Raw genomic sequence first — 10769 nt, 5'->3', positions numbered from 1 at the left:
CCAGATGGTGGGCGTGGTGGCGGCAGTGGGACACTGAGGTCAGTCACCAGGGGAAGCAATGCAGGAAAGAGGCACCAGGGCCTGAACTCCAGGAGTGGAGGGAGCGATAGAGAGGAGGAGCTTCCACACCATCCTGCTTCCCAAACCCACTGACATTTCTGTCTCCTCTTCACAGCCTCTCTCTCTGCCCCTTGCCAACCTTTCCCCTAGCAGCTCCCTGGCCTTCCAGAGGACCCAGGCTTCTGAAGGCTCCCCTTAAAAAACAGGGAAGAAAGGAGCTTGGGGGGGAAGAGACCATACCAGGTTGTTGGCGGAGCCTGAATCAGGGCCTGCCAGGGCCTCCCCATTCTGAGCATCTTATCTGATCGCTGGGCAGTTTCATTTGCTCTTTGCCATTTATTAAGCCCAGTTGCTTCCCCATCAGCATAACTGAACTGTACACTTAGACCTGGGGGGGGGGGGGTAATTATGCTGTTAGGGGCTGGGGTTCTGACGCGGGGGGTGGGGGGGATTTACAGCACCCTTTCACTTTCCCATTCAATGGAAACAAGGTTTCCTTCCCCTCCTCCCACCACCCTCTCCTTCACCCTCTTGCTCCAGGTGAAGCCACTGCAACTACCCCAGGGGCGATTTCTGTCCCCTCAGGAACAGGCTTTCACTGGGAGAGTTTCCTGGTAAGAGCTTATTCTCTGCTTAGATGTCATTCAAATAAATATCCATCAGGCTACCTTCTCATGTAACCAGTATCTACTGTGGGGAGGGGAGATGATTAAAATGTAATGAGACTGTTAGGCATAGGCTCTGTGACTTTTCAGCTTTCTTATTCTGGGGAAATCAAAACCAACAGGCATTTCTGAGCACCTGCCCTGTCGATGCATCACGCCAGGGAGTGGGGTTGGTGTGTGGATGAGGCAAGAACAGCCCAGTCCTGTCCTCCGGGAGTAGGTCCACCACCCACGGGAAACTCCCTCTGTCCTAGGGAGTCAGTCAGCTTGCTGCTGTCTGAACCGGGCTGTTAAATGTTAAGTGGATGTTTTACAGGCAAAGACCAGCATATTCCCAGCTGAGGAGAAGCCTGACCAATGGTGTGGCGGGGAGTGGTGTGCCCGAGGGACGAGTTAGGTGTGGCTGGAGGCCTGGTGCCTGGGGAGTGACTGGGAGACAGCTGGAAGGACACCTGAAGGCTGACTGCAAAGGCCCGACTGGATCCGGGCTTTACTTGCAAGCAACTGGAAGTCATAAAGCGAATGTAGGCAGGATGCATGTTGTGTTTGGGGAAGATAACTAGATAGACTAAGAGAGAATGAATCTGGAAGCTGTTAGAAGACGAAGATGATGAAGCCTGCGTTAGGCAGTGAGATGGGGAGACAGGGACGGTGTGAAGAGGTATTCCGGATGTAGAACTGAGTTGGGCACTGATGGTACAGGAAGGAGGGAAGTATGGTAGAAAGTTGGCTAGTTTGGGAAAATAGGTGCCTGCCGTGATTGTGCTCGGGTACCTGAGGGAGGTAGCACTTCTATAAACTGCCTTCTGCTATCATCTCAGGTGCATCTAAGAAGGGAACTCCCTATGGATTGGGCAGAAGGCAGAGAGGAAGAGCGGAAGCAGGCTGTATGAAGGAAGACTCGTTCTTTGCGCCCAGGTGGAATCTGCTGTTTTCTCTAAGGTCAGCAATTGTGCCCTTGGTGCCAACCACAGTCTGCTACGTGCAGTGAGACTCTCACTCCAGACCCCCGCACGTGAGGCATTTTCTGGGAGACTCATTCGCTGAAAGGACGCGTTGGATGCCATGCCAGCTGGACATTGAGGTGGAGCTCTCTGGAAGGCAGCTGGAGCTTGGATGCTGGGAGATAGCTGGGCTGGAAAGCTGAGCTGCAAATAATTAGCATACCAGAGGAGGCTGAAGCTACTGGCCTAGGTGAAATCACCCAAGGAGGGCCCAGGACAGAAACCCAAGGAACATGAGCATTTAGGGAGCAGCTGAGGAGGGGTGGCAGTGGGAATTGAGGTCTGAAGAGGACAGGGAGAGAGCAGAGGCTGGGAATCTGCCATATGATGGACCAGGCTGGCTAAGGGGCAAGTAAAGCCAGTAAAGGCTGTGGGGACACAAGCACAGTGGGGCAAAAGGAATTGGGCAGGGCAGGGAGGAGGTGCATGTCAGCTAACTGATGCTGGGGCACATTGCAAGTGAGGCAGTCACAGCTGGACTGTTGTGCCCTTTGTACTGACTTTTCTCAATCCAGGCCCAGTTTACTTTGCTCTTGGCCCATAATTCATGGGTCTAAGGAAGGCCACAGTCTTGACCTTTTGGGGCTCAGGCCACTGGGATCAGAGGTAAAGCAGGAAGGGTCTTATAACCTCCCTTCACTCAACTCTGGGATAAGATCTCTGGACCACTGGGCCAAGGCTGTCCTTTCTTGTTTTGCACTGAGAAAAAATATCAGCATCGATACCATGCAGAGATATTTCTGCACATGGCTTTGATCTTGTGTAGGAACATTCCAGGAGAAAAATAAGAAAAAAAGCTTCTTAAGAATCTGGTGCTTGTTGGCTGAGAGATTGGGTGTTGGGCTGATTGATGAAGGTCATGACACTCAGCAGTTAGGGGAAAAAAGCACTCCCCTCACTATCAGAAGAACCGCCCGGCATGTTCTAATCCTGGCGAGCCAGCTGCTATCTTCATGGTTAAGCACCTCTAACAACTACCATGTGTCAGCTGGAAATTTCACATAACCCAAGAAATAAGCAACAATATGTAATAGTGCCATAAAAAGTTTGTGTGCTTATGTTCATGTAACAAGAAGGATCGTGTCTATTAAAATTCTATCCTATGTGCAAACAAATAGACTTTTAAATACATGTATGATGTTCTATAATCTTCTGAAGATTTTTAATATGAGAATGTGAGGGGACAGGGTTAGAAAATTTAACAATGATGTAAAAGGCTCTACAGGTTAAATCATTCTCTCATTTTTTTCTACTTTTCATAATCACAGTGTAAAGGTACATATATTAGTCATAATGCTTATTTTTTTGTTTAAATAAAAATTCCAATGGATGGGAAGTAGTTTTAGAGCTTCTTAACTATGAATGAAGCAAGATAGGGTAGTAATTACCCTGAGAAAAATTCAATAAAACGACATTCATTTTGGAAGATTGAGACCAAATGCAGATATTTCAAGAAAAAAGAGGCATTTAACCACAAATTTCCTTTTAGAAAATTAGTATTTTCTATTTGATTAATTATGGAAATTGATCATGTCCACGTTCCCTCTTTTCCCTTCTTAGGAGATAGAATATATTTCATCTGCTGTTCCTCCCCTCACCTCAAATCTTAATTTTTTCAAAGACAGAATTGCTAAATAATAATAATTGATGGTAGTTTCTGATGAGAACTGTATAATCATAGGGACTGAGGGACTTTCAACAGCTATGGTTGAAGGAGGAGCAGGCTGCATATGGGGAAACCTATGGGGTCTCATTTTGAAAATTTTGACAGCCTGTTCCCCTCTTTAAAAAAAAATTTTTTCTGAACTGAACTTGAACCATTAGGGTCATTCTTCTTCTAGATGCTTTTCGGCTCTCGTTCATTTATTTACTGAGTGCCTCCTATGCACTGTGTTAGGATACCTGAGGGGTGGTAATGATTTTATAAACTGCCTTCTGGTATCATCTCTTGAATATAAAAATGAAATTGCCAAAGGATTTGGCAGAAGGCAAAAAGGAAGAGCTGAAGGAGGGCATATAAAGAGAGAGCTGGCCTTTGTGCCCGGGTGTAATCTGCTGTTCTAAGGTCTGCAGTTGTGCCATTGGTGCTGACCACCGTCTGCTATAAGCAATGGGACTCTCACTCCAGATCCCCCCCCCCCCCCGGAGACTCTCAGGGACTGCACCAGGGCCTTAGGCTCTCTGCAGATTGGTTCTTGAGGGTATCCATCTCAGATCCAGATGACGGGTAAGAGGAAACTCCTGTTTGGTTGGATTCTCCAGTCTCTCTGACCTGCACTAGAAACACTTTTCAGCTCTTCTAGTTGAAACCTTCCATTATATGCGATGAGAACAGTGTTAACTTACCCTTTTTTCTTATTTGTCATGGCCACCAAGAGTCACAGTGATGTGTTTCAGACCAAAATATGGGGGACTTTATTGCCTCCACATTTTGCAGTCAGAGATGAAAGAGCTAAACATATGGCGAAAGCACATTGCCAGTTTAATCATTCTTTTTTATTTCCTGAAACACAAGACTCAAATGATCCTGAGTGAGCTCACACACAGCCCAGTAGAGCTCGGGGCTGTACTGGGAGATTCCGACCCGATGGCTTCTGGTTCCAAAATTATTTAAAGCCTTAAAAATGGATGTAGTGGCAACTTCATGTGGTGAAATAACATGGGTATGTGAGACGAGCAGTGTACTCCTGGTTATGAATTATAATAATATTAGCCACCATGTAGTAGGCTTACCATGTTCCAGGTTTCCTACTGCTTTGTGTACCTGCTCCTGAGCTGAACCTGATGCTCAGTCCCAGTGGTTAGCTCGTTCTCAGGGTTAGCACATCTGCTTCTCTCATTTTTCTGGCTGCTGTTCATTTCCACTTTATTGACCTGAATGCACACACATCCTGCATCTTAACCCACTTCAAATTCTCTTAGAGGCAGCATTCTGATTAATGAAACACGTGTTTGGAATGATTTTATAAAGAGTGGTTAATTATTAAGGCTTTAGTCTGTCTAGATTATAAAGAATTAGAATGAAGGGAGACAACAGCCCTTCTTTCCTTTTGGCCTCTGAGCAGTTATACAATATATATCACACATCTACGAGTGCGCCAGCCAGCCCTAAGTAAAAAGGAACCGTTTTAGGCACAGCTACAGGGTAAGCTGAAAGACCTAAAACCATTCTTTCATCTAATAGGCTTAGACACATTATAGGTAATTAAGTTCTAAAAATCTGCTGTATTAAAAATCAAGCACATCTAGCCCAGAGACAAGGGACTGCATGTGCAATCTTTCAAATTTGAGGTTATTCATTTCCAAGTGTGCATGAGCCACTAGCAAGTGTTGAGGTCCAGGCAGCTCATTTCCCCAGACCTACGTATGGTTGGCAGCTCCTGAAATTCTACTGTAAGATTACCGCTCTCTTCCCCTATATAGTCAAAAATCTGTAGTTGATCAGTTAAAGTAGGGAATCTCAAAATTATAATAAATACATATCCTTAAAACTTTATTTTTCTTTTAAAACACACAAGTCCATTCATCCATCATTCCTTTGGGAGCAAGCTAAAGCCTTTTCTTTGAATGGTGTCTGCTGACAGGGACTGCACATAAGACCTCCATTAACACAGCAAGCAGCATTGCTAATTTTAGTTTCAGTGGCGTGAGGAGTCAAGATACTCGTGGAGCAAACTGAGGGCAGAATTCTAGGTTTTATTGTTGTTTTTCAAATGAGTTGGTTTAATTCCAGGCAGTACAGAATTCAAGATAGAACAAAGACTGAAGAACACACTTTGATAGGACTCTGGGCCCAGTGTGCTCTGACCTCACAGCTCAGGTTGAAATGGCAGAGTGAGAAGAACTTGAAGAGATGGGCCACTGCATTATTATTATTATTATTTTACAAAAGTTTATTCTTAAATGTATAACAGGCTCCAGGACAACACTTTATTCTAGTTATAGGTGGCAAGAGATATTAAGACAGGGAATCCAGTCTGGCCGGGTATGGCTCAGGGGTTGAGCGTTGACCCAGGATCCAGGTGATCGGGGTTTGATTCCTGGTCAGGGCACATGCCCGGGTTGCAGGCTTGATCCCCAGTCGGGGGCATGCAGGAGGCAGCCGATCAATGACTCTCTCATCACTGATGTTTCTATCTCCCTCTTCCTCTCCTTTCCTCTCTATGAAATCAATAAAGATATATTAAAAAAAAAAAAGGCAGGGAATCCAGATGTTCAAACAGGAATGGGATTAAGTATCACTATTGCCCCAGGCACAAGGAACAGCTCACTTTTTACCAGATTTTTTAATCTTTTATTTCTATTTTTTTATATATCTTTATTGATTTGAGAGAGAGGAAGGGAGAGGGAGAGAGAGAGATAGAAACATCAATGATGAGAGAGTCATTGATCAAACCCGCAACCGGGCATGTGCCCTGACCGGGAATCGAACCCTGATCGCCTGGATCCTAAGGAGTCGAGGCTCAACCGCTGAGCCACGCCCGGCCGGGCTTGCCAGATTTTTAAATTCCGCCTGTGGCTAGCAGGCCCTTCCCCGTGGCCTTCACTCATAGCGCCTTGGTTTTCTTCTCTTTGCTTCTGCTCAAGTGCCTTACCTCGCCCATCTCTTGGCCTGCTTGGCTGCTGCTTCAGGGGCTTCTTGCCGTCTTCATGGCTGACATGACACCTGCCACCCCTTCCATAGACCCTTGCCACTGAAAGCAGGTGGAATTCTAGATGTTGACAACTCTTTCCTCCACCCAAACTTTCACGTGTTTTACTCACACCTCATTCCACAGCATTTTTTCCTTGAGAAAGGCCTGTCTTTATCACGTTTTCCCCAAAAGCATTCAACTTATTTTCATAGAGATTACCACTCTCTTTACACTCATATTTGTATGGTTTTGGTAATATTGAATTAAATTATATAATAACTGGGTACAACTTGCATAAACAAGTTTGGGAACAAATTACTGACTTTTGGAAAGTGCACAACTCAATTAGGGAGAGAAGTGATTATAACCCATCGGGGACTAGCCTACTTCCTAGTTGTAAAAATTGGATTGGCCTTGACCTACAGGCATATTATTTACACAGAACAGAGAGTGGTTCAAAGGTCTGAACCACAGGAAAGCTGAGTACAGCTAAGAAACAAAAATATCTAAATTCAGCACTCAAACTCACATGAAGGTAGTGCTGAGATTCTTTTGAGAGGAATGACAGCAAGAAGGATTTGAAGGTAGCTTTCTTTGCTGGGTCTCTAGAAGGACCAGCGATGCTTCTCTGTGGGAGGGTGTAATGGCTGAGCCTCCATGTGGATGTGATTAGTGTCGCTGGCTCTACTCCTGGTAAATGCTCTAAAATATTAAAATATATCTCCCTTTGAAGGAGGCAGGAAAGGAACTGTTCCTAGTTTGTGTTTAATAAAATATCGAAGCCTAAAGTAGCCTTAATATGGGTCAGATTACTAAGGATAATAAATTCTCCTAAAGAACCCATTTGCTAACCAATGGGGGAAAAATTGTCCTGTGTCCTGGCTCCCCTATGATAAAACAGTAGGTCTGCAGTGGGATCACAAAGCTGTAAGATTAAAGGATCTGAAAGGGATCTTCATTTACCTTCATTAGTGATTGGACTGCACACAAAGAATTAGCCACCAAAACAATAAAAGTGCTGGTGCTCGAGGGTGGGCCATGGTATTAGAAGTACTTCCTCCCCAACCCCTAAATTGTCAAAAATGAAATTATATTACTTTTATAAGTAAAACCAATAGAAACCCACCATAATTCACCACCACAGTTAATTAGTAATAATACACAGAGCCAGTGTAAAGTTTTAGGAAGAGTGACCTGTAGCCTCAACAGAACATCCCTTGGGGTAATTCTTACTGAATTCAGTGAGAACACCAAACAATTCTTTACAATTTTCCTATTGTTTTGTCTCATGCAGTTTAAGAACTTTAAGAGAGGCAAAGACCAAGCAATGCAAATCCATAGCTGTTCTCCTAACTAGCATTTAAGAAGCCCACTGAATTATGGAATCTCTATCTTAAAAGGTTTAACAAGTCTTCCAAAAGGCAGCATTGAATGGGATTAAGATCGTGAATGCTGGAGCCAAAATGCTGAGTGACCTTGGCCAGTTACTTAACCTCTCTGTGCCTCAATTTCCACATCTGTAAAATAGTGATACCTGATTGTTAAGAGAATTAAGTGAGTTAATGTGTAATTAATAAGTTATGTATAAACTGCTTTTAACAGGGCCTGGCATGTAGTAGGTTCTCTACAAGTTTAGTAAAGGAATACAAATTTTAAAAATATCAGTGAGTTTACTAAGTGGTGTTAAAACTAGTTTTTGTATTATTTTCAACATTCTTATCCTTCAAGATTTTTATTTATAATAATTGCTACTAAGCCTACATAAGTTAAACTGATGCTTAATGAAATATACATTTAGGGACAAGTGATATACGTTTTTAAGAAGATAGGGTTTGCCCGGCTGGCATAGCTCAGGGGTTGAGCATCGACCTATGACCCAGGAAATCGCTGTTCAATTCCCAGTCAGGGCACATGCCCAGGTTTGAGAGCCAATCAATGACTCTTTCATCACTGATGTTTCTATCACTCTCCCTTCCTCTCTGAAATCAATAAAGACATATATGTGTATATATATATATATAAAATATACTGTTTAAAAAAAAAGATAGGGTTTATAGGTTATAAGATGAAGACTTTTGATGATGTCATGGGCTATGGCCCATTAATAAACAGCCCTCTTCCCCAGTGTGGAGACCCCTAAGAGATGCCAACAGCACATTGGAAGGAACCCAGTTTAAATGGATGTGTGTATATGCCAGTGGTTTTAGAACATGAATTCTTGGATGCTTCTTCTTTTAAAATGTGGGGCCTAGTCCCTTCCCGAGTATAAGATGGACTTAGTGACCTGCTTCTAACAAATAAAATGAAGTGGAAGTGATGGTATGCAACTTTAGAGAGTAGGTCTCTCCTCGCTTGGATCTGAAGTAAGCTCAGGGAAGCCAGCTGCCATGTCACGAGGATACTCAGCAGCCCTGTGGAGAGGCTTGTGTGGTATGGAACTGAGGCCGCCTGCCAACAGCCATGGTAGGCAGTCATCTTGGAAGCGGATGTCCAGCCCCAGTCAAGTCTTCAGATGACTGCAGGTCTGGCTGACATCCTTGAGTGAAACCTCATGAAGGACACTGAGCCAGAACCACCAGCTGAGCCACTCCTAGATTCTTGACCTGCAGAAACTATGTAAGGTAATACATGTTCATTGTTTTAAGGTGCTATATATTTGGGATAATTTTCTACACTGCATAGATGACTACACTAGTGTGTGTTTATGAAATGGAGAGGGGCGCAAAGTGCCCTTTCTAGACCTGACACCATTCCCCTGGTGAAAATCCATCATCTTGGCCCAAGATCAGATCCAATCTCTCGCCAAATTGCAGTAAGAAGCTGTGACAGAATGATTTCTTTCTTCTCCCTGCTCAGTTGCCACTTTGTATGTCACAAGCTGTCAGGGTTTGTCCTATCATTTAGTGTAACTGCCTAGAATATCTCTCACAAAGCTGAAGAGCAGTCTCAGTGAGATAGACTGTGTCTAGGAAAAGGCAGGTAGCCTGGCTGTGGAGAAGCGCCAAGGGGTGAGGTTTACAATAAACTGTCTGGGCTGTGGTTCTTTGTCCTGAAGGGTCAGAAACTGTATTTTATAATATTCAGAACTCATAGACTAAATTGACAGACTTGGGGGCAGGACTACACACACTAAATTCACATGAGACTGAAAGCTTCTCCAGTTATACTGTGTGGGATGGAATTCCAGTGCCTTTTCCTGAATGATGGATTGAAGGCCATATTAGCAATAGAAAGGTGGTTCAGTTAAGCTCGCAACTACAGCCAAAAGAAATGGCAGGTCTCAAGGTACATTCTTTCCAGACCACAGCAAGTCTTGGTAAACTGATCCTCCCTGAAGCAGAGAACACTTCTGGTCACTGAATTGTTCACATCTCTTGGAATCAGCACCTCCCTCTGCGGATGACTGTACGGAAACTGTCGTATTTTGTTTCCTCCAAACCTTGTTTGGGAAATTGACTAATTCTGTTCACATTTTTCCTCCAATTAATACCACTTAAAAACTGTAGTGCACCTGGGAAACAATGAGGCTTTTCTCACTGCATACTGACTTAGTTTAATTCTCTGGGGATATCTTGTTACCAAGTCCTTGGGTGGTATCTCACAGGTGCCCTCACACACCTGGATAGTTTGGACCAGAAGTCATTTATCAGCATATCAGTGTTTGTCCAGAGGTAGTATTTTAGAACTGACATAGCATTCAAAAGGCAGGGGTTTTAAAATTTTTTTATCTTTTATTTTTGAAATATGTCTTTATTGATTTCAGAGAGGAAGAGGGAGAGAGTGATCGACTGCCTCCTGCACGCCCCCTACTGGGGATCGAGCCCACAACCTCAGGCACATGTCCTGACCGGGAATCAAATCGTGATCATAGGTTGATGCTCAACCGCTGAGCCACACCAGCTGGGCTTAAGGGCAGTTTTGTAATTTCTGATCTTTTACCTGAGACAATTTGCATGATCTACAAAATCCTATGTTGAGCACCAGGAGTTGAAAATGAATAAATACCAGTTATCAAAACTAGGGTTTTATGTGATGCTTTCCTTTTTGAGATACTGTATAGAGTAGTATAGGTTTCTAAACTGAGTCATGAGTATTCTTACCAAAACCAATTCATTCAAATTTGGAGCAATCGGGCTAATTTGTACCTGTCAGTTTCAGAAATTTAAAAAGAGTTTTTACTATCCACAATTAAAATTTCAAGAGGAAATATCTTAGTATTTAATAGTATTTGTCAATATCTATTGATTCAAAAGTTGAAAAGTATGTTCCATTAAATGTATGCCTTGTATTATTAAAAATACTGGGAATTACAGCAAAATCCCCATTATTTTGCCCATTCTGCAATTAGATAAATAGAATTATAATGAGCTCAATAATTAATAATTAGTAATATGCCAAAATAATTT

This window comes from Miniopterus natalensis, chromosome 2 (genome assembly GCF_054644295.1).
Source record: "Miniopterus natalensis isolate mMinNat1 chromosome 2, mMinNat1.hap1, whole genome shotgun sequence".
NCBI lineage: Eukaryota > Metazoa > Chordata > Mammalia > Chiroptera > Miniopteridae > Miniopterus > Miniopterus natalensis.
This window is presented reverse-complemented; position numbering follows the sequence as displayed.